This window comes from Silene latifolia, chromosome X (genome assembly GCF_048544455.1).
Source record: "Silene latifolia isolate original U9 population chromosome X, ASM4854445v1, whole genome shotgun sequence".
NCBI classification, from domain to species: domain Eukaryota; kingdom Viridiplantae; phylum Streptophyta; class Magnoliopsida; order Caryophyllales; family Caryophyllaceae; genus Silene; species Silene latifolia.
In genome coordinates, this window is record NC_133537.1 from 176,669,679 (window position 1) to 176,691,339 (window position 21,661).

Sequence of the window (21,661 nt, forward strand, 5' to 3'; positions counted from 1 at the left end):
ACTGAGGAGAACCTACCAAATGGTACTCCTACACCACCACATTTAACCGTTAATTTCATTTCCAAATCCTCATTCATACAAGTAGTTGAGAGAAGTCTATTTGGAGGGATGCCTAGTGAAGACCCTCATTCACATATGGAGACTTTTTGTGACTATTGTGATGCGATTTTTGAAACCAGAGTTACTCAAGATCAAATCCGATGGGTATTATATCCTTTTTCTTTGATTGGTACCGCAAAGCAATGGTTGAAAAGCCTAGACAAGACCACCCTTGGTATTGACTCATGGAAGAAGTTGGCACTTGCCTTCTACAAGAAATTCTATCCTCCGGGAAAGACCAATATGTTGAGAGCCCAAATCACCGGGTTCAAACAAAAGGATGAGGAATCATTGTATGAAGCATGGGAGAGATTTAAGGATACTTGTCGTTCTTGTCCACACCGTGGACTTAGCGAGTGGTTCCTTGTGCAACAATTTTGGAATTGTCTATATGAAGACTCCCACAACATTCTCAATATGGGATCCAATGGTATGTTTACCGAAGTTGATGACAATAAAACATGGGCCAAAATCGAAGAGATGGCGGTTCATAATTCCCAATATAGTAGGCCTCGAAAGGCCACTAGAGGAGGAAAGCATGAGTTAGATTCCATCACACAATTGGCTTCAATCAGAGACAAAGGCAACTGAATCTAGAGCAAGGGTGCTGGATTTTACTACAGAGAACCTTGCACCATATGATCTGGATGAAGACTTGGAGCTTCTTCCAGAAGAGGAGGAGGTACAGGAGGAAGTCGTGCCTGCAGCCACTGTGGTTGAAGTTCCTAAAGAATCATCTGGTGAGTGGACTGAAGTTTCTCGTAAAATGTCTTCACCTTTACTCAAATTATCCTTAGATGATGTTAAGGATGAGATCAATTACTGGTCTACATCAATTTTTGGCTATGTTGTTGAAGCCAATCCTCCGTGGAATGTGTTGGATGGTTTTATCAAGAGAATGTGGAAAGAGGATGAGTACAACCAAGTTTCCTTTTTGCCTAATGGAATTTTTCTCGTAAGGTTTAAGACCAAAACCATTCAACAGAGAGTTTTACAACAAGGATATGTAATGTTTGATAACAAGCCTGTCATAAACAGAGAATGGACTCCCACAACTGTCCTGGTTAAGGAAAGACTTGAGAAACTTCCTATCTGGGTGAAGTTGGTGGGTTTAGACCTTAAGTTCTGGGGTAAAACATGTTTACACAAACTGGGGGGTGTAATTGGGACAGTCATTAGAAGGGATGAAGCCACTGAGAAGAAAATGTTTCTGGGTTATGCACGACTGATGATTGAAGTTAAGGTTAATCAGCAATTACCTGAATCATTGAGTTTCATTGATGAGGAAGAAAAAGCGAGGAAAGTGAGTCTGGAGTATGATTGGCTTCCTATAACCTGTAACGTTTGTAGGGGTATAGGACATGCTACAGGGCAGTGCAGAAAGAAGGTTACAACTCTGAAAGTCACCAAGGTGTGGAGGAAGAAAGCTGTTCCTGCTGCAACTGTTTTAGCTACCCCAAAAGAAGGTGTGGTTGGAACTATTGGAGCCAACAGGGGGAAGTCTCCTGCTCAGAATGCATCTAGACTGAGCAGACAGGATACCCATCCTCCTGTTGTTACACCTGGCAGTCATTCTTATGTTGAAGCTGTTAAAATGTCACTATGGAAGGATAAGGACAACGTTGAACCTAATCAGGAGATGAGCAGTGCTTCCAGGACTACTTGTGATCATGGTTAGGTTGGGTTTCTGGAATGTAAGGGGCCTCAATAAACATAATAAGTAGATGGACATTAGGAGATTCCTGCATTTAAATAAAGTAGAGTTATTTGGGTTGATTGAAACTAGGGTGAAACAAAATAAATGGTTGAAAGTAAGCAATTTCTTAAGTAATTCTTGGTCTGCGTGCACTAATCATCAAAGTCATAAAGGGGGTAGAATTTGGGTACTTTGGAATCCCCAAGTTCTCACTTTAGACATTCAACATATCTCTGCTCAAACTGTTCATGCTAAGGTTACTGATAGAGGAAGGAATTTGATTTATTGGGTTACTTTTGTGTGTGGGTTTAATAAAGCTATTGATAGGAAGGTCCTGTGGAGTGCTTTAGAACAATATCATAAGGTTACTCCAGGGGCTTGGTTAATTGGTGATGATTTTAATAATGTTTTATTTCCTAATGAAGGATTGGGGCTACCATTACTAGTGTTGAACTGGCTCCTTTCTAGCAGTGTGTTCAGGCTTGTGGTGTTGAGGATATTAAGGCTGTAGGCTCGTTTTTCACTTGGACAAACAAACAAGAGGCACATTCTAGGGTCTATAGTAGGATTGACAAAGCCCTTATTAATGATGCTTGGTTGAATTTATTCCCTGATTACTTTGCTAACTTTTTGCCATAAGGGGTCTATGATCACTGCCCATGCATCATTCAGCTGGAATCTAATGATAAGGCTAGGAATATTTCTTTTAGGTATTTTAATATGTGGGCTAAATCTCCTGATTTCTTGGGTATCATCACAAAACATTGGAATGCTCCAATTTATGGTACTCATATGTATAAAGTGGTTAAAAGAATGAAGGCTATGAAGTCTGATCTCAAACAATTGAATAGAGATAATTTCCATGATGTGGAAAAGAATGCTCAGATTATGCTTATGACCCTTCATAATATTCAGACTGAGCTTCAAACTAGACCTTCTGACCCTCAACTTATTGAGGCAGAGCAGGCTGCAGCTGATAGTTTTAAAACCCTGGATGCAGCAAGGGTTTCTTTCTTGGCTCAAAAGGTAAAAGTATCCTGGCTAGAGGAGGGAGATGACAACACTGCATTCTTCCATTCTGCTATTAAGAAAAGAAGAATATCTAATAAGGTGGTGCAGATTGAAGATGAGAATGGGAATGTGATTACTCAGGTTCAGGGGATCAATGATGCTTTTGAGACTTACTACAAGCAGTTACTGGGAACAAGTTGTCCTGTTACTAGAGTTCATTTTCCAACTGTTAGGCAGGGACCTGTCTTGAATGAGCAACACTGCAATTGTCTGGCCAGACCTGTTACTGGGGATGAGGTCAGGAGAGTGATATTTTCTATTCCTGGTAATAAGTCCCCAGGTCCTAATGGTTTTAACTCCCAATTTTTTAAGGATGCTTGGGGGGTGATTGGTGCTGATGTTATTGCTGCTGTTCAGGATTTCTTCATCACTGGAAATCTCATTAATCTGACTAATAACACCATCCTCACCCTTATACCCAAAGTTGATATGCCTAAAAGTGTAACTCAATTCAGGCCTATAGCATGTTGCAACACAATTTATAAATGCATTGCCAAGGTTATGTGCAATAGATTAGGAGAAATCCTTCCTGATATTATTAGTCCTACACAAAGTGCATTTATCAAAGGCAGAGATATTATGGAGAACATTATGATATGTCAAGATCTTACTAAGCTGTACAAAAGGAAACATTGCTCTCCTAGAGTGATAATGAAATTGGATTTGCAAAAAGCATATGATTCTATTGAATAGGATTTCTTGGAGGGTATGCTAAAAGCTTTGAAATTTCCTCCTCACTTCACTAATCTTCTGATGGAGTGTGTGACTTCACCTCATTATTCTTTATCCTTGAATGGTGAATCTTTTGGTTATTTTAAAGGAAAAAGGGGTTTAAGGCAAGGTGACCCTTTGTCCCCCCTTCTTTTCTCCATTTGCATGGAATATCTTACCAGGATCTATAACAGAATGAAAGATATTGATGGGTTCAAGCATCATCCTTTGTGCAAAAAAATGAACTTGACTCATCTGTGCTTTGCAGATGATTTATTAGTCTTTTGCAGAGGAGATTGGGATTCTATGATTGTTACTATTAGGGCTTTCAACACTTTTTCAGCTGCTTCAGGATTGAGAATGAGTAAGCAGAAGTCTAATGTTTATGGGAATGGCATGCCTAGGGAGATTTTGGAGCAGTTTGCTTTGGTCTGTGTGTTGAAAATAGGCTCTCTACCCTTTAAATATCTGGGGGTGCCTATTTCTGCAAAGAAATTGTCAGTTCTGGACTGCAATATTCTGGTGGAGCGTATTGTTGATCGTATTAGAGCTCTAGGGGCCAAAAAGCTTTCATATGCAGGTCGGTTGGTGATGATCAAGAGTGTGTTAGGTGCTCTCCATAGTTATTGGGAAAGAATTTATATTATTCCTACTTGCATTATGAGGAAAATTGAATCCATTTGCAGAAGCTTTCTCTGGAAAGGTGAAGCTATGTCTCACTCACCTCCTCTGGTTTCTTGGGATAAGGTCTGCTTACCTAAAACTCAAGGGGGGTTAGGAGTGTGTGACCTGAGAAGATGGAATGTGGCGGCAGTAGGGAAATATGTGTGGTGGATAATGAACAAGAAAGACCACTTATGGGTAAAATGGGTTCACTGTGTTTATATAAAAGATGTAGCTTGGCATTATTACAAACCCTCTCAGGGGAGTAGTTGGGCTTGGAAACGCATTTGTACGATCAAAGATCAACTTCTTGCAGGGTACATGAATAATGGTTGGCTTACTGAGGATGGTGAGTATTCCATTGCCAAAGGCTATCAATGGCTGGGTACTGCCACTCCTGCTGTAACTTGGTATAAATTCATTTGGAATAGGATTCATGTCCCAAAACAGCAGTTCATTAGATGGCTTTGGATTCAAGGGCGTTTACTTACAAAGGACAGACTATGCTTCATGGGCATTGGTTTAGATTTTCAATGCGAATTATGCGGTGTTACTGCTGAGACCCATGACCATTTGTTTTTTTGGTTGTGAGTTCAGCAAAAGATGTTTGCAACTGGTGAACGGATGTGTCACAGTGCCATTCCTCCTCAGCAGCATATGGACTGGTGGTATTGTCAGCTGGATCACAAAGAGGTTCTGGCAGCTATAATTTTGGCCTTGATTTATCATATCTGGTGGGCTCGGAATCATTGTCGAGTCACACAGATGGTTTGGTCTCCTGAAGTCATCTTTAGGCGGCTTAAGAATGATGTAATGATATGTATTAGTAGTAAGAACAAGGATAGGACAAGGAGAGCCTTAAGTTGGCTTGTTGTCTAGTGATTTTGTTTTATTAGCTGTGAGTAGGTGATCAGAATTGGATTCTCCAATTCGACAATTTGTTATATGGTTGATAAAACAGTGTATGCGGGCTTTCAAAGTTTAATGAAATTCTTACTTTCTACCAAAAAAAAATGAAGTTTGAGAAGGCCATATCTAAGCTTGATGAAGCTTCCAAATCACCCAAACAACATGTTAATGCTATAGTGGCATCATCCTCAATTCCAAATGGAGTATGTGAGAGTTGTGGAACTTTGGGACATGACCAATGTGAATGTAGGGGAACAAGTGAACTAGTGAATTCTTTCCAAACATACAAGAGTGGCACCCCTTATTCCAACTATTATAATGAGAATACATAATTCCATTCAAACCTTTCATACAAGAGCCAAAATGTTCAAAACCCTCAACCAACATACACCCCACCTCCAATGAGAAATAAATCTCAATGACCCTTTTATAACCAAAGCCAAGGTTATCAAAATCAACCTTCTTACAATCAATCCAATGACCAAGGCCTTGATGTTTAAAATGCGGCCCTCCAAATGCAAAAGAATCAACAAGAATTTTTCACCCAAATACAAAAAGATATCCAAGCCAAAGACATCACCATCAACAACATACTAGCCCACACCAAGATGCTAGAAAATTAAATGACTCAATTAGCATCTTCTAGCTCTCAAAGACAAAAGGGGCAATTACCACCTCAAAGTAATACCCCAAGACATGAGTTGGTTAGTGCCATCCATTTGAGGAGTGGTACAAGGTATGAAGGGCCGAAGAAGCCAATTGATGAAGACATTGTGGATGCTAGTGACAAGCAAAGAGTAGTGGAAACTCTAAAGAAGAAGAACCCACCACCAAAGAGGTTTCAAAGAAGAAGAATAAAGAGAAGGCTAAGGAAAAAGAGCCTATTGTGATTAGACTTCTATTCCCAAGTCGTCAAGCTAAGCCTAAGTTTGATGAACAACTTGGAAAGTTCATGGAGATTGTGAATAACTTAGAAGTCTCAATCCCAATTACGGAATTGATCAATCATGTTCCGGCCTATGCAAAGTACATGAAAGATATTCTTGCCAAGAAGAAATCCATCCGGAAGCTAGAGACTATTGCCTTTATCAAAGTTAGTAGTGCTATTCTTCAAGGAAGTTCACCTCCAAAACTCAAAAATCTGGGAAGCTTCTCTATTCCATGCACCATTGGTGACACTACAATCAGCAAAGCATTATGCGACCTTGGAGCAAGTGTAAGTAACATGCCATACTCGGTATGAAAGAGGCTAGTAAGGGGAGAGATCAAGTGCGCTAACATTACTCTTCAAATGGCGGATCGATCAACAAAGATACCTTTAGGAGTATGGGAGGATGTGCCCGTGAGAATTGGCAAATTCTTCATCTCGGTAGACTTTGTCATTGTTGACATGGAGGAGGATTCCAACATTCCTATCAACCTAGGAAGACCTTTCTTGCACACCTTGGGAGCGGTAATTGATGTGAAACATGGAGAACTTACATTTGAAGTGGGAGATGAGACAATCACTTTCAACCTTGATAAAACAATGAGAGCTCCCCAACTACATGAGCCATGCTTCATGGTCAATCATTATAGCCGAGAAAGTGATAGGAAGAAGTTGGCATCTCAACGCAAAGACCAAGCTATGGGTAAATAATCAACACCCATATGGAAGAAGAAAGTGGATAATCCTCAAGATGCTCTATCCGAAGAGAAAGGAAATTTCAACAACAATGAGAGCTTGAATAGATCACCACCAATCATGACAAGTAAGGAAAAAGGCCTCATTGGCCATGACAACAAGAAAGACGAGTTGCTTTCATCAACTCATGACATCATTGGGAAGCAAGCTAGTGAAATTTGTGGTCTATGGGATGACGAATTTGAAAGATTAGTCAATCCCTACATTGGCAATGCTATAACCTTAGACCAAGGCTTTGTTGATCCTTATCATCATGTTGACATGGGTCAACATCATGAAGAACACAATGTGGAAAGGTCTATTGAAGATCTTTATAATTAAAATGAACAAGCCTTTGACTACTTCTACAAGGTGTTGAGCAACATCAACAACACCTTGGCTATGCCTCCCTTACATCTCATTCAAGAGTGAGAGTTTGGTGGAGTCCTCCCTAAACCACAATTTGTAAATATTCTAACCCTTTAACTAGCATTTTATTTCATTTATTGCATTCTTGTCACTTTTGGTTTTGCAATTTCCTACTATGATCAAGATTTTCATTATGAGAGAAAGTGAGGGAGGTATTTTAATGTATTTTGATGTGTAGTGTTTGATCTAGTGTGGGGATAACAATTGCCAAGGCAGACTGATGCGATCCCGCTAAGTGTTCACAAATTAAGATGTGGTCGTTGGGTCACGGTCGAATCAAAACACAATTTATAGCTTCACAAACAACTCTACAATTAGTAAAGAGGCAAGTAAAGGTCGGATCCCAAGGAACGGGTATTGAAATGAGATTTCTATTGCAACTAGTGGTGTCTAAAGGGTGTCACAAATTGGGTTGATGTAGAAGGTCGCTAAACTAAAATAGCAATGAAAATAAACAAGCAAGATGAATTAAAGGGGTGTAAACAATTGATTAAAGGCACTAGGGTGTCATGGGATCATAGGGGAATCATGGGATATGATCATACAAACATGTTCTCAAATTATAAGCAAGCAATTATTGTTGTGATGGATTGAGTTGGGTTATATCTTACAATCCTAGGAAAGTTTGGGTCCCGGAGCCGAATCGATTAGATTGTACAACACCTACAAGTCGACTTAATCTTCCCTACTCAACAACATGCATGGTCTAATGAGACTCGAGTTGGGTTATGTCTTACAAGTCTCATTGAAAAGATAGGAGATGATAGTAAATGCAAGGATTCATAGGCTTAGCATTTCATCAAATATAACATGTGCATGAGTTGAGATCAAAACAAGCAAGCAAATAAAACATGAAAGCATATTAATTTAAGCATGAATCATTCCCCATGTTGGTTTCCCTAATCACCCATTAACCCTAGCTAAGAGACTACTCACTCATTATCATGTTGATCATGCTAGCAAGGTTGTCAATCATACCAACAATATGAAACATGATGAATAAATGAAAGTAATTAACAATAATTAAAAGGGATTAAGAGATTATACCTACTAATGATTCCAATAATAAAGCAAAGATAAAAGAAGTACTTGAATGCTTGATTGAGAGGTTGTCAATCTCCCAACAATAACCCAAATAATCTTCAATTACCCAAAATAAAGGATGAACAAAAGAGAGATTAAAGAACTAAAACTTGGATTAAAACTTGATTAATACTTGATTACAATATTAAAGAGAGATTTGATTGATATTAACTACACTAATTATTGATAAGAAGAACATGCTCCTCTAATTAGACTAATGGGGTATTTATAGTGGAAATTAGGGAGGATGCATTAGGGTTAACTAGGGGCTAAACTAGTAATTACACTTTTTAAGTTGAGCAAGGAGGACCCGGTATTTTTCGAGAGAAGGGCTTCTTTCTTCGTAGCTTGGAGAAGACAATCCGTCTTTGTCTTTGGAATCCGTTGAGAATAGGGTAGGGACGGGCGGATTCTCAGGCGTTGGAATCCGAGCGGATTCTGGGGAATCCGGACGGATTGTGGAGGTGGAATCCGAGCGGATTAAGGCAAAGCCGCTCGGATTGTCTTCTTTTGGACGGACGGATTGGTGACAATCCGCTCGGATTGTCAGTCAGCAACAAATCTTCTTCTTTTCTTCCCTTTTCTTCATAAATTCCTTGGGGATTTCCTTGGGGACTCAAGGATCCTTTCTCAACTTTGCTCTTCTACTATAATATATACAAAGGCCTTCTAATCTTGTCTCTCCTTGATGCTTGGTCATTGAATTCGATCAATTTAGTCTCGTTTTGCCATGAAAATGTAAGATTCTTACTCCTTTCCTACCAAGGGATCAAAATCTCAAAGAATATGCAAAACAAAGAACTAAAGATAAGAAATGACCCAAATAGGCACTAAAAAGCATGGGAACAAGGCTAATTCGGGGGCTAAATATGCGCCAATTATGGTCACATCAAATATCCCCAAACCGAACCATTGCTCGTCCCGAGTAAAGAGGTGACCAAGACTAGGACCAATACTAACCTATCCTAATAATATAGCCGATATGAGACAATTAGCGGGTCTCACTCCGCCCCTTCAACTCACAACAAGACAACCATGAGGTAGGATGCCTTCTTGCAAGGCAAGGTGGGTCTTGCCAAAATGGCGACACATCCAAACATTAAGCACATAAAATCTCATAAAGGATGCATCTACAAAAAGAATAGCCACTCCCTCATCAAGTGGCGGAGGCACTAAAGAGGAACAAATTTAAGAGCATGTAATCCTTCAAAAATATTAGTTCAACAAATTACTAAGTCTAAGAGGATGGCACTAAATCACCTCCAAATGGTGTTAAACTAGATTACTTTCGTCCTCAATTTCCAAATGCTTTCGTCAAGAGCGATCGGATGGTGGTGGAATGATGATCCCAATGATGCTAGTAGCATATGACATGACAAGTCTCGAATTCTCTACAAAAGTAAAGGTCATGGATCGTCCCAAGCTCGACCAAGTGGCTTGACAAAAGGCTTTTTGGGAATGAAATGCTCAAATCTTTATTCACAACGGGTGGATATGACTATTATTCAAAATTTAAGATGGGGTTTGTCCCTTCTGGGCTAGTGTCCTTTGCTTTCGCCAATCGCTTATTAGGCAACCGGTTAACCTCTAGACAATAGCTTTTCGGGGTGATAGTCACTCTGTCTCTGGGCGGCCGAATTCACAACCGTATGGGGGCCCAATTCAATGGATCCCACACCAAAGCACATCGAAGTGGTACGCCTCCATCAAAACAACTTAAATTTCTCAACTTTCAACAATTCACAACATTTGAGGTTTCCTTGGCATTACATTACTTCCACATGACAAAATTTCTTTGAAATGAGCACTTCAAGCTTATTGATAGAAAATATTTTTGGGTTGCCTTACCACAAGGTCAAACAAGGTCACCTAGACAAGTTAACCAAGTCCACATCGCATCACGGGGTTGGATAGGTAACTCACATGCAAACCTTTGACTAGGCCTTGGGTCATGGGTCAAAAGACACTAGTATGACACTATCTAGGGTGTTTTACAACCATTCTAGTAGGCAAAGTCTTAAGTTGAAAAAGTAGTTGTAATGGCTTAGTTGCTCTTGTCAAAGTTCTCAATTAGGCACTTTTCAAAATATTTCATCTAAATGCAACTATATGCCATGATGCAATTAATATAAACATCCTAATGCAAGTGATTCTATCAACTAATATGTCATATAAACTAAATGCAAGTCCTAAGTTCACGTTGTTATACTGCATCAATCAAAATAAAGCCACATAGTCATTAACATAAAGAGGAAAAAAAAGATTGGAAAGATCATACCATGCGGTCTTCAATATCCTCATGTCTCGGATGTGGCGTAGTCAATCAATGTGAACAAGGATAGAACAAACACAATATATACAAGACAATATATACAAGACTTCAAAAGGAAATAAACATGTTTTTGGGTTTTCAATTTTCAAATTTTTATGATTTTTTTGAAATTTTTCAATTTTTTTGGGTTTTTGAATAAGAGTTAAATGTTAGAAATCCCATCCCCACACTAATATGGGCATTGTCCTCAATGGCCAAAATGATGGAAATTATGCAAAGATGATGCATGATTTCTATACTAAATGCAATCTACACTAAGCTACACTACATGATGCATGGTTTTTGTTATGACGGAGAGGATAATTTAGATTACCTCCCGTTGTGTATGCATTAACTTCCCCAAACCGAGTGAGACACTATTGCTAATGTCCAAGGATGGGTGTAGTTCATGCACACACTATGCTATGCATGAAACTAATTTGTCATTTTGGATTTTGAAAATGGGAACAATAGAATGAGAACACCTCAATGGTACCGAGGTGTGAGTCCTATAATGGGGCTAGGACTAATCCAACAATGATCAAAATTAAATAAAATACAAGGAGAGAAATAGACAAACCATGAGAGGGTAGGAGTCTCCAAGGCTTGCTAATCTTCCATCATGCTATCATCATCACTTCCCTCATTAGAAGTGGTCGCATTGCCACTTCCCTTGTCATTTGCTTCTTCACTTTCTTCCTCATCTTCCTCATCATCATCTTCACCATCCTTTTCTTCTTCACTTGCTTCTTCCTCAATGTTATCATCAACTTCTTCATCATTTCCAACAACCTCATTGTCACCCAAAACGACCCTAGATGCACCCGGAAATAAGACTTCTCTATCCGCCCAACTAGGCAAAGGACAAGATGGATCAAGTAGTCCTTGCCTAGCTAAATGTAGGAGGGGTGGATATTGAGCCAAGTAGGCATTTTTCCGATCTTCATAGGCTTGCTTGTGCATTGCTTGCATGAGAAGAGTCACATAGTCTTTCCCAACTTCAACTCCTTCCGGCTTGAACTCGTCATACTTAAAGGGGTAAGGTGGTATGACAATGGAAGAGGAGGGCATTTCAAGATCACCCTTTTGTTGTTGAATGATATACTCGGCCTCTTTGGAAAGGGGAAGTAGATAATTGGTCCGGTGGACGCTTAGACGACAAATCATCGAAGGCAAGGTGAACGATCTAGCTTCACTAGTGAGCCATCCATACTTAGTGTCAAGGGGGTTATGGGCAACCCACTTGAACTTGTGAATCATAGTATGCATATAACCAAGATGGCCACCCTCCTTTGCTTTGTACTTGTTATCCTTATTGAAGTTAGGATCAAAGTGCTTGGCTAGGATAGTGACTAGGCCGCCATTGACAATAACGGTCGTGCCCTTCTTCCCACAATCAATGTTGAGCCATCTATCTACCAAGAGCCTCAAAGAATTGTAAGGCTTGGTGTGTACTCTTCCGATATTCAAAGACGATTCAAGGAGAATAAAATCAAGTCTTGTGAAATGGTTGGTATCTTTCCTAGCAATTATGGTGTTACCCACGACCTTGTGTCATACTCTTATGCCCGGATGGTGGACCAAAAGAGCACGACTCGCATGAAAATCCTCAAATTTCTTCCCGGAGATTGCCTCCCAAAAAGGTTCGGGGTCATACTTTCCATAACTCTTAAAATAACTTGGTTCATCACTAAGACCCAAAATTTCACCCAATTCCCTAAAGGTAATGCGTCTACTAACATTAACTAGACGAAACTCGATATTCTCCCTATTCTCAACTTTGGTGACTTTCAAGGAACTTAAAAATTCCAAGGTAAGGGAGGGGTATGTCAATTCCCTTGTTTCAAACAATTTCTTCAACCCCATGACATTGAAAAAGGCTCTAGTTTGCTCAAGAACACCCAATTTTTCTAAGGTATCTTCACATATGAATTTGGTGGATTGTAATGACTTCATAGCAAACTTGACAAAGGTATTTCTATGGGTATCGGAATTAAAAGTTACCTCCGGATAATGCAAAAGTTGATCAATTACCGGAGTAGAAGGTGTTGTTGCTCCCATAGAAGGTTGTTGTTGTTGTTGCACTTCCAAGTTTGGTGTTGCTACCACCATAGCCAATGCTTTCTTTGTTTGAAGAGCCTTTTGCCTTTGTGAGAGTGCCTTAGCCTTTGGTGCCTTTGTTGCCTTTGTTGCTCCCTTAGTCCTTGCCATTGATGAACTAACCAAGAAAAGAATGAAAAATCTTCAATTTGTAGTATGCCCAAATCGATTTGAAGGTGAAAGGCTTTGCCTTTATGAAATCAAAAATCGACTCAAAGGTTGAAAATTTTATGCTTGGTTTTGATTTTTGTTGTAGAAGGAGTGATTGATTTGTTGTTGGAAGGATGGTTTGATTTGTATTTGGTGAATGTTGTTGAGGGTTTTTGTTTTTGTGATGGAGAGGATGAGGGTTTTGATGTTGTGGGTAGTGTTTATGAATGAATGAATGAATGAATGAAGGTGGGAGGGGTTTTAAAGAGACCGAAATTTTCGAATCTGCAGGGGCAATCCGTGTGGATTCTGCCCAATCCGTGCGGATTCTGCTCTTTCTGGACTTTACAAAACTCGCCTAAAGACGGGCGGATTGGTGACAATCCGCTCGGATTTGATGAACACGGGACGGGCGGATTTGCTTAAAGACGGACGGATTTCAGTCCAGAAAATTTTGCTTGTTTTCCTCAGCTGCAAAGACGGACGTCTTTCTTATAAGACGGGCGGATTCTTAAAGACGGGCGGATTCTTCACAGGACGCCCGGATTCAGTCACAGTCAAGAATTTTTCAAAATTCAGCTCGATTCAGATGGCGTCTTTTCGCAATACGCTCGGATTATCAAGACGGGCGGATTCTCAGGAATCCGCTCGGATTCTTCCCCTGTGTACGCGGATTCAGTTCCATCCGTGCACACTGCATTTCCCTTACCATTCTTCCATTCTTTCTTCAAGTCTTGTGTTCGTCATTGTGGGGGCACTACTAAGGCATGGATAGCCTAGGCAATAGCCATCCCCACACTAAGCTAAAAGCACTACACATCAATTGAAATCGTTAGTCCCTCCCTCACTTCTCTCAAACATGAAAATTATTTTGATCAAAGTGAATAAAAATCCAAAGATGACAAAAATGCAATACAAGAATTGAAATGTAAGTTAGGGAGTTAGAAATATTTACAAGTGGTGGTTTAGGGAGGACTCCACCAAACTCTCATTCTTGATGAGATGTCAAGGGGGCATGTCCAAGGTGTTGTTGATGTTGCTCAACACCTTGAAAAAATAATCGAAGGCTTGTTCATTATCATGGTAGAGGTTCTCAATAGACCGTGGTCCTTGTTGTTGGTCTTGATCGATGGCATTACCAATGTAGGGATTAAAGATCCCTTCAAATTCGTCGTCCCAAAGACCACAAACTTCATTGAGTTGATCATTGAAAATCTCTTGCTTAGATGGAGACAACTCTCCCAATTTCTTCTCTTGGCCAATGAGGCCATCCTCTTCTTCCTTGGTTGATTTTGATGAGCTTTGCAAGCTCTCCTTGTCACAAATCACTTGCTCTTTGAATGGAGCATCTTCAATTCTCTTCTTCCATTGGAGTTCCGATTTCTTCCTCTCATCCTTTCGGCTATAATGATCAATCATGAAACATGGTTCATGCAAACGAGGAGCTCTCATAGTCTTGTCAAGATTAAAAGTTATGCTTTTATCTCCCACTTCTAGAGTGAGCTCACCATGTTTCACATCAATCACCGCACCCGCGGTGTGTAGGAAAGGTCTTCCTAGGATGATTGGAATATTGGAATCTTCCTCCATATCAACAATGACAAAGTCCACCGGGATGAAAAACTTCCCAATTCGCACAGGGACATCTTCCCATATCCCTAACGGTGTCTTCGTCGATCTATCGGCCATTTGGAGTGTGATATTGGTGCATTTAAGCTCTCCCATCCCCAACCTTTTACTCACCGAGTACGGCATGACACTCACACTAGCCCCTAGATCGCATAAGGCTTTGTTGATCGTCGTGTCGCCAATGGTACACGGTATTGAGAAGCTTCCCGGATCCTTTAACTTTGGAGGTGAACTCCCTTGAAGTATTGCACTACTCACCTTAGTGAAGGCGATAGTCTCAAGCTTCAGGATCGACTTCTTCTTTGTGAGGATGTCTTTCATGTATTTCGTATAGGCCAAGCACGTGATTGATTAATTCCGTGAAAGGAATTGAGACTTCCAAATTCTTCACAATTTCCATGAATTTTCCAAGTTGATCATCAAATTTGGGCTTGGCTTGACGACTTGGAAAAGGGAGTCTAATCACAATGGGCTCCTTCTCCTTGGCCTTGTCTTCATTTTTCTTTGAACTTTCTTCTTTTGATGATTCTCCATCTTTAGAGTTTTGCACAATTTCTTCCTTTTCACTAGCTTCCACAACTTCATCCTCAACTTGCTTCTTCGGTGCTTCATACCTTGTACCACTTCTCAAGTGAATGGCACTAACCGTTTCATGTCTAGGGGGATTACTTTGAGGTGGTAATTGCCCCTTTTGTCTTTGTGAGCTTGAAGATGCTAGATGAGTCAATTGTGTTTCCAACATCTTGGTGTGAGCTAGAATGTTGTTGATGGTGGTTTCCTTTGCTTGGCTATCTTTTTGCATTTGAGTGAAAAATTCTTGTTGATTCTTTTGCATTTGGAGGACCGCTTTTTGGACATCAAAACCTTGGTCATTTTGGTGATTGTATGGATTTTGATTTTGGTAACCTTGGTTTTGATTGTAAAAGGGTCTTTGATTTTGGTTTCTCATGGGTGGTGGAGTGTATGTTGTTTGAGGGTTTTGAACATTTTGGCTTTTGTATGAGAGATTTGGATGGAATTTGGTGTTTTCATTGTAAAAGTTGGAATAAGGGGTACCACTGTTGTATGCTTGGAAAGCATTCACTTGTTCATTTATTCCCCTACATTCACCTTGGTCATGTCCCAAAGTTCCACAATTCTCACATATCCCACTTGGGATTGATGAGGATGCCGTCATGGCATTAACATGATGCTTTGATGATTTTGAGTTTTCCTCAAGTCTAGCCATAGCTTGTTCAAACTTCAAGTTGATTGTGTCAATGTGAGCACGAAGTTGAGCACCCAATTGAGTAACGGAGTCCACTTCATGCTTTCCTCCTCCAGTAGCCTTGCGAGGTCTACTATATTGTGAGTTATGGACCGCCATTTCCTCAATCTTGTTCCATGTTTGATTGTCATCAACTTCGGTGAACATTCCATTTGATCCCATATTGAGAATGTTCCTAGAATCTTCATATAAACCATTCCAAAATTGTTGCACCAAAAACCATTCGCTAAGTCCATGGTGAGGACATGAGCGACAAATTCCCTTGAACCTCTCCCAAGCTTCATACAAAGACTCTTCATCCCTTTGCTTAAAACCCGTAATTTGAGCTCTTAGCATGTTAGTCTCTTCCGGTGGGTAGAATTTTTTGTAGAAAGCTAGAGCCAACTTCTTCCAAGAATATATTCCAAGGGTGGCCTTATCAAGGCCCTTTAACCATTGCTTCGCGGTGCCGATTTAGGAAAAAAGAAATAAGACCCATCTAATTTGGTCTTGAGTCACGCCCGTTTGAGAGATAACATCACAATAGTCGCAAAAGGTTTCCATATGAGAATGAGGGTCCTCACTAGGCATCCCCCCAAATTGGCTCCTCTCAACTAATTGGATGAAGGCGGACTTGGCAATAAAATTTCCGGTTAGATGTTGTGGTATAGGAGTACCATTTGGTATATTCTCCTCGGTGGGTACGGAGTGTGACGAGAATTTTGGCATTGTAGGTGGATTTTGTGGGGTATTGTGTAATGGGTTTTTTTCTCCTTCTATTGCGAAAGGATTGACAAACTCACTAGTGGGTTGAACAACTTCACTAATACCTCTTAAATTCCTCCTAACAAGTCTCCTATTGTTCGTCAAGGTTCTTTCGATTTCACGGTCAAAAGGTAACAAATCACCTTGTAACCTTCTAGACTTACAAAATATCAAACAACTCGAAAACAAATAGAACAAACCTTGAGGAGTTTTACTTCCTCAAGGCGAAGAAAGACACAACTAATAACAATAAAAAGAAATCTAAATCAAACAAACACCGTCCCCGGCAACGGCGCCATTTTTGATGCGATCCCACTAAGTGTTCACAAATTAAGATGTGGTCGTTGGGTCACGGTCGAATCAAAACACAATTTATAGCTTCACAAACAACTCTACAATTAGTAAAGAGGCAAGTAAAGGTCGGATCCCAAGGGACGGGTATTGAAATGAGATTTCTATTGCAACTAGTGGTGTCTAAGGGGTGTCACAAATTGGGTTGATGTAGAAGGTCACTAAACTAAAATAGCAATGAAAATAAACAAGCAAGATGAATTAAAGGGGTGTAAACAATTGATTAAAGGCACTAGGGTGTCATGGGATCATAGGGGAATCATGGGATATGATCATACAAACATGTTCTCAAATTATAAGCAAGCAATTATTGTTGTGATGGATTGAGTTGGGTTATATCTTACAATCCTAGGAAAGTTTGGGTCCCGGAGCCGAATCGATTAGATTGTACAACACCTACAAGTCGACTTAATCTTCCCTACTCAACAACATGCATGGTATAATGAGACTCGAGTTGGGTTATGTCTTACAAGTCTCATTGAAAAGATAGGAGATGATAGTAAATGCAAGGATTCATAGGCTTAGCATTTCATCAAATATAACATGTGCATGAGTTGAGATCAAAACAAGCAAGCAAATAAAACATGAAAGCATATTAATTTAAGCATGAATCATTCCCCATGTTGGTTTCCCCTAATCACCCATTAACCCTCGCTAAGAGACTACTCACTCATTATCATGTTGATCATGCTAGCAAGGTTGTCAATCATACCAACAATATGAAACATGATGAATAAATGAAAGTAATTAACAATAATTAAAAGGGATTAAGAGATTATACCTACTAATGATTCCAATAATAAAGCAAAGATAAAAGAAGTACTTGAATGCTTGATTGAGAGGTTGTCAATCTCCCAACAATAACCCAAATAATCTTCAATTACCCAAAATAAAGGATGAACAAAAGAGAGATTAAAGAACTAAAACTTGGATTAAAACTTGATTAATACTTGATTACAATATTAAAGAGAGATTTGATTGATATTAACTACACTAATTATTGATAAGAAGAACATGCTCCTCTAATTAGACTAATGGGGTATTTATAGTGGAAATTAGGGAGGATGCATTAGGGTTAACTAAGGGCTAAACTAGTAATTACACTTTTTAAGTTGAGCAAGGAGGACCCGGTATTTTTCGAGAGAAGGGCTTCTTTCTTCGTAGCTTGGAGAAGACAATCCATGTTGTCTTTGGAATCCGGCGGAATAGGGTCGGGACGGGCGGATTCTGGCGTTGGAATCCGAGCGGATTCAGGGGAATCCGGACGGATTGTGGAGGTGGAATCCGAGCGGATTAAGGCAAAGCCGCTCGGATTGTCCGGCTGCGGGACGGACGGATTGGTGACAATCCGCTCGGATTGTCAGTCAGCAACAAATATTCTTCTTTTCTTCCCTTTTCTTCATAAATTCCTTGGGGATTTCCTTGGGGACTCAAGGATCCTTTCTCAACTTTGCTCTTCTACTATAATATGTACAAAGGCCTTCTAATCTTGTCTCTCCTTGATGCTTGGTCATTGAATTCGATCAATTTAGTCTCGTTTTGCCATGAAAATGCAAGATTCTTACTCCTTTCCTACCAAGGGATCAAAATCTCAAAGAATATGCAAAACAAAGAACTAAAGATAAGAAATGACCCAAATAGGCACTAAAAAGCATGGCAACAAGGCTAATTCGGGGGCTAAATATGCGCCAATTATGGTCACATCACAAACCAAGGCTTTGTAGTGCACCCACAATGATGAACAAAGGAACGAAGAAAGAATGATACGGGAAATAAAGATCCCCACGGGTGGAACTGAACTCGTGGGTACAGGAGAAGATCCGAGCGTCCCAGGGGGAATCCACTCGAGCTGGCTCTGATCCGAGCATCCTGGCTCTAAGATGCTCGTCTTGGGAATGCTGAAATTGAAAAGTCTAGTCTGTTTGAAAATCTGGGAAGATTACACAGAAGACGCCCGTCCTAGTCCTAAAGACGCTCGTCTTGGCAAGGATCTGCGCGTCCTGGCTTGTGCAAAAAACTTAAATTTCACACTGTCTATGAATTCAAGCATCCCCAAATAAATACGAGCGTCCCCTGCATAAATCCGCTCATCTCCAGCAGAATCCGCGCGTCCCAGCATGGGTTAGAAATTCCTCAGCTAACTGACTATGGATACGAGCGTCCCTAGTCCAAGACGCTCGTCTCCTGCTCCTAATTGCCTATAACACGGGATTCAAATCCTTCTTCCCCAATTCATTTCTTTCTTATACAAACACAAACACACACCCTTCTCCCTCAATCCCCTAATTCCCCTCATCAACAAAACACAAATCCCTCAACCAAATTCACCCAAATCAAAAGAAAACTTCCTCAAATCACAACTAAACTACTCCTTTATCAACAAGAAGCCATCCAAACAACAAAATTCCTCACACATTGAGTCGATTTTCTAGGGTTTCAAGACAAATTTGAAAATCCTAAATCGATTGGGAATTGATTGAAGCTTGAGGAAACAGGGAGCATTCAAGCTTAATATTGGTTTATTGATACAATTTTGACAAGGAGAACAACATGGCAAGAACAAAAGACGGAAACACGGCACCCACAACCTCAAATCTTTCCAAAAGGCAACAAGCTCTTCTAACTTCAAAGGCTATGGTAGTGCATCAACCAAGGGTGGAGATTCAAGAAGTTGTTACTCCTATGGTGGAAGCTACACCTACTCCGGTTATTGAACAATTGCAAGATTATCCGGAGGTAACTTTCATAAACGATTCTCATAGGAAAGCATTTGTATCCCTTACTAAGAAGACTATTTTGCCTACCAAATTCATATGCCAAGATGCCTTAGGCAAATTGGGTGTGCTTGAAAGAACTAGGAATTTCTTCGAGTCCATGAAATTGCGTACCCTCTTTGAAATGCAAGAATTAACCTACCCTTCCCTTACCATGGAGTTTGTAAGCTCCTTGTAGGTGACTAAGGTAGAGGGTCACAAATTTGTTGAATTATGTCTAGAAAACAAGAGTAGAAAGATGACTTTGTTTGAGTTTGGCAAGATGTTTGGTCTTAAAGACAATTCTCCTTATGTGAAGAAGCCTTTGAAATATGATGTCGGGCTCAATATCCGCCCCTCGTACACTTAGCTAGACAAGGATTACTTGATACTTCATGTCCTTTGCCTAGTTGGGCAGATAGAGAAGTATTCTTTCCGAGTGCTCCTAGAGATGCCACCGTGGATAGTCAAGTTACTAAAGGGAAGGAGATTGTTGTTGAGAGCGGGGAATGTAATGACTCTTGCCGTGAGGAAGAAAAGGAAGAAGTGCAAGGTTCAAGTGATGATGAAAATGGTGAAGCCTCTGGTTCCATGGATGTAGATGATGATGATGATAATGAGGAAGATGATGATAGCAATGATAGTGATGTGGATGTCACCATAAGAGACAATTGAGGATTGAAAAGCTTTTTGGAGGATGCCACATATCCCATTGTGAGTTTCCTACACCTCCTCTAGCTTTATTTATTTCTCTTGTTTTTAAAATTTTTTATCTTTATCAATTGTTTTGAGTCCTAGCAACACTTAGAGGACTCCCACCTCGGTCTCATTGAGGTGTCTCATATTATTCCCACTTTTGAAAATCCAAAATGACAATTAGTTTCATGCATTGCATACTCGTGCATGAACTCCCCCATTTTTGACACTAGAAATAGTGTCTTACATGGTTTGGGGAAGTTCAAGCACAAGCAATGGGAGTTAATCTAAATTAGCTCTCCAACCAATAAAATCATGCATCATATAGTGTAGTATAGATTGCATCACTTATGTATATGTCATGTAGCTTACATAGTAGTGTATAAATCATGCATTCTCATCTAGCTTGCATAATTTCCTATCGTATTGGCCATTGAGGACAATGCCCATACTAGTGTGGGAATGGGAAATTCTAACTTGTCTTTTAAATAAAAAAAGATAAAATTTGAAAAAATTTGAAAAATACAAAAATATGTTCTTTTATTTCACAAAAACACAAAAACCATAAAAAAATTGAAAATTTTTTAAAACCCCAAAACCATGTTCATTCCTTTATAGTGTAGAATTGTATATATTTTGTATATACTTGCTTGTGTTTGTTTGTCCTTCTATCACATTGATCGACTACGCCACATCCGAGACATGAGGATTATGAAGACCGCATGGTATGATCTTTCCAATCTCTTTTTTCCTCTCTATGTTAATGACTATGTGGCTTTATTTTGATTGATGCGGTACAAACCAATGTGATAGGAGTTGCATTTAGTTTATATGGCATACTACACTAATGGAAAAAACCCCAATTGCGTCAGTTGTAGAGGGCATTTTGCGTCGGTTTTTGACTGACGTATATTGAGGGGACGTATTTGATATGCGTCAGTTGTGAAACCGACGCAAAAAGTCAACATTTGCGTCAGTTTTGTCTTAAAAACCGACGCAAAAAGTTCAACATTTGCGTTAGTCGTGTTTTAAAAACTGACGCAATTGGTATCATAACTGATGTATTTGCTTCTTTTTTTTGCGTCAGTTCTCCATAAAACTGATGTATTTTCTTTATTTTTTGCGTCATTTGTTATCATAACTGATGTAATTGATATTTTGTTTTAGGGCCAATTCATTTTTCTCATTTGTATCATTTCTTTCAAGAATCCACACAATTTATTACTGCTTTTTTTTTATATAAAAATTTGCTGCCGAAATCTCATAAAACTCACAATCCGAATACCAAACTTAAAAACCTGCAACAAGAAATCCAACCAACTACTAATACATCACA

The 21,661-nt window shown here is 39.7% G+C and overlaps 2 non-coding genes across 2 annotated transcripts; one reads left to right on the plus strand and one right to left on the minus strand.

Annotated features, from left to right (window-relative positions):
* Positions 1-342: 342 nt before the first annotated feature.
* Positions 343-449, minus strand: LOC141625031 (small nucleolar RNA R71). Its single transcript, XR_012534831.1, has one exon. It is a non-coding gene; the product is annotated as a small nucleolar RNA R71 (small nucleolar RNA).
* Positions 450-16,010: 15,561 nt separating this feature from the next.
* On the plus strand, positions 16,011-16,117 carry LOC141624303 (small nucleolar RNA R71). Its single transcript, XR_012534110.1, has one exon. It is a non-coding gene; the product is annotated as a small nucleolar RNA R71 (small nucleolar RNA).
* The last annotated feature ends 5,544 nt before the right edge of the window (positions 16,118-21,661 follow it).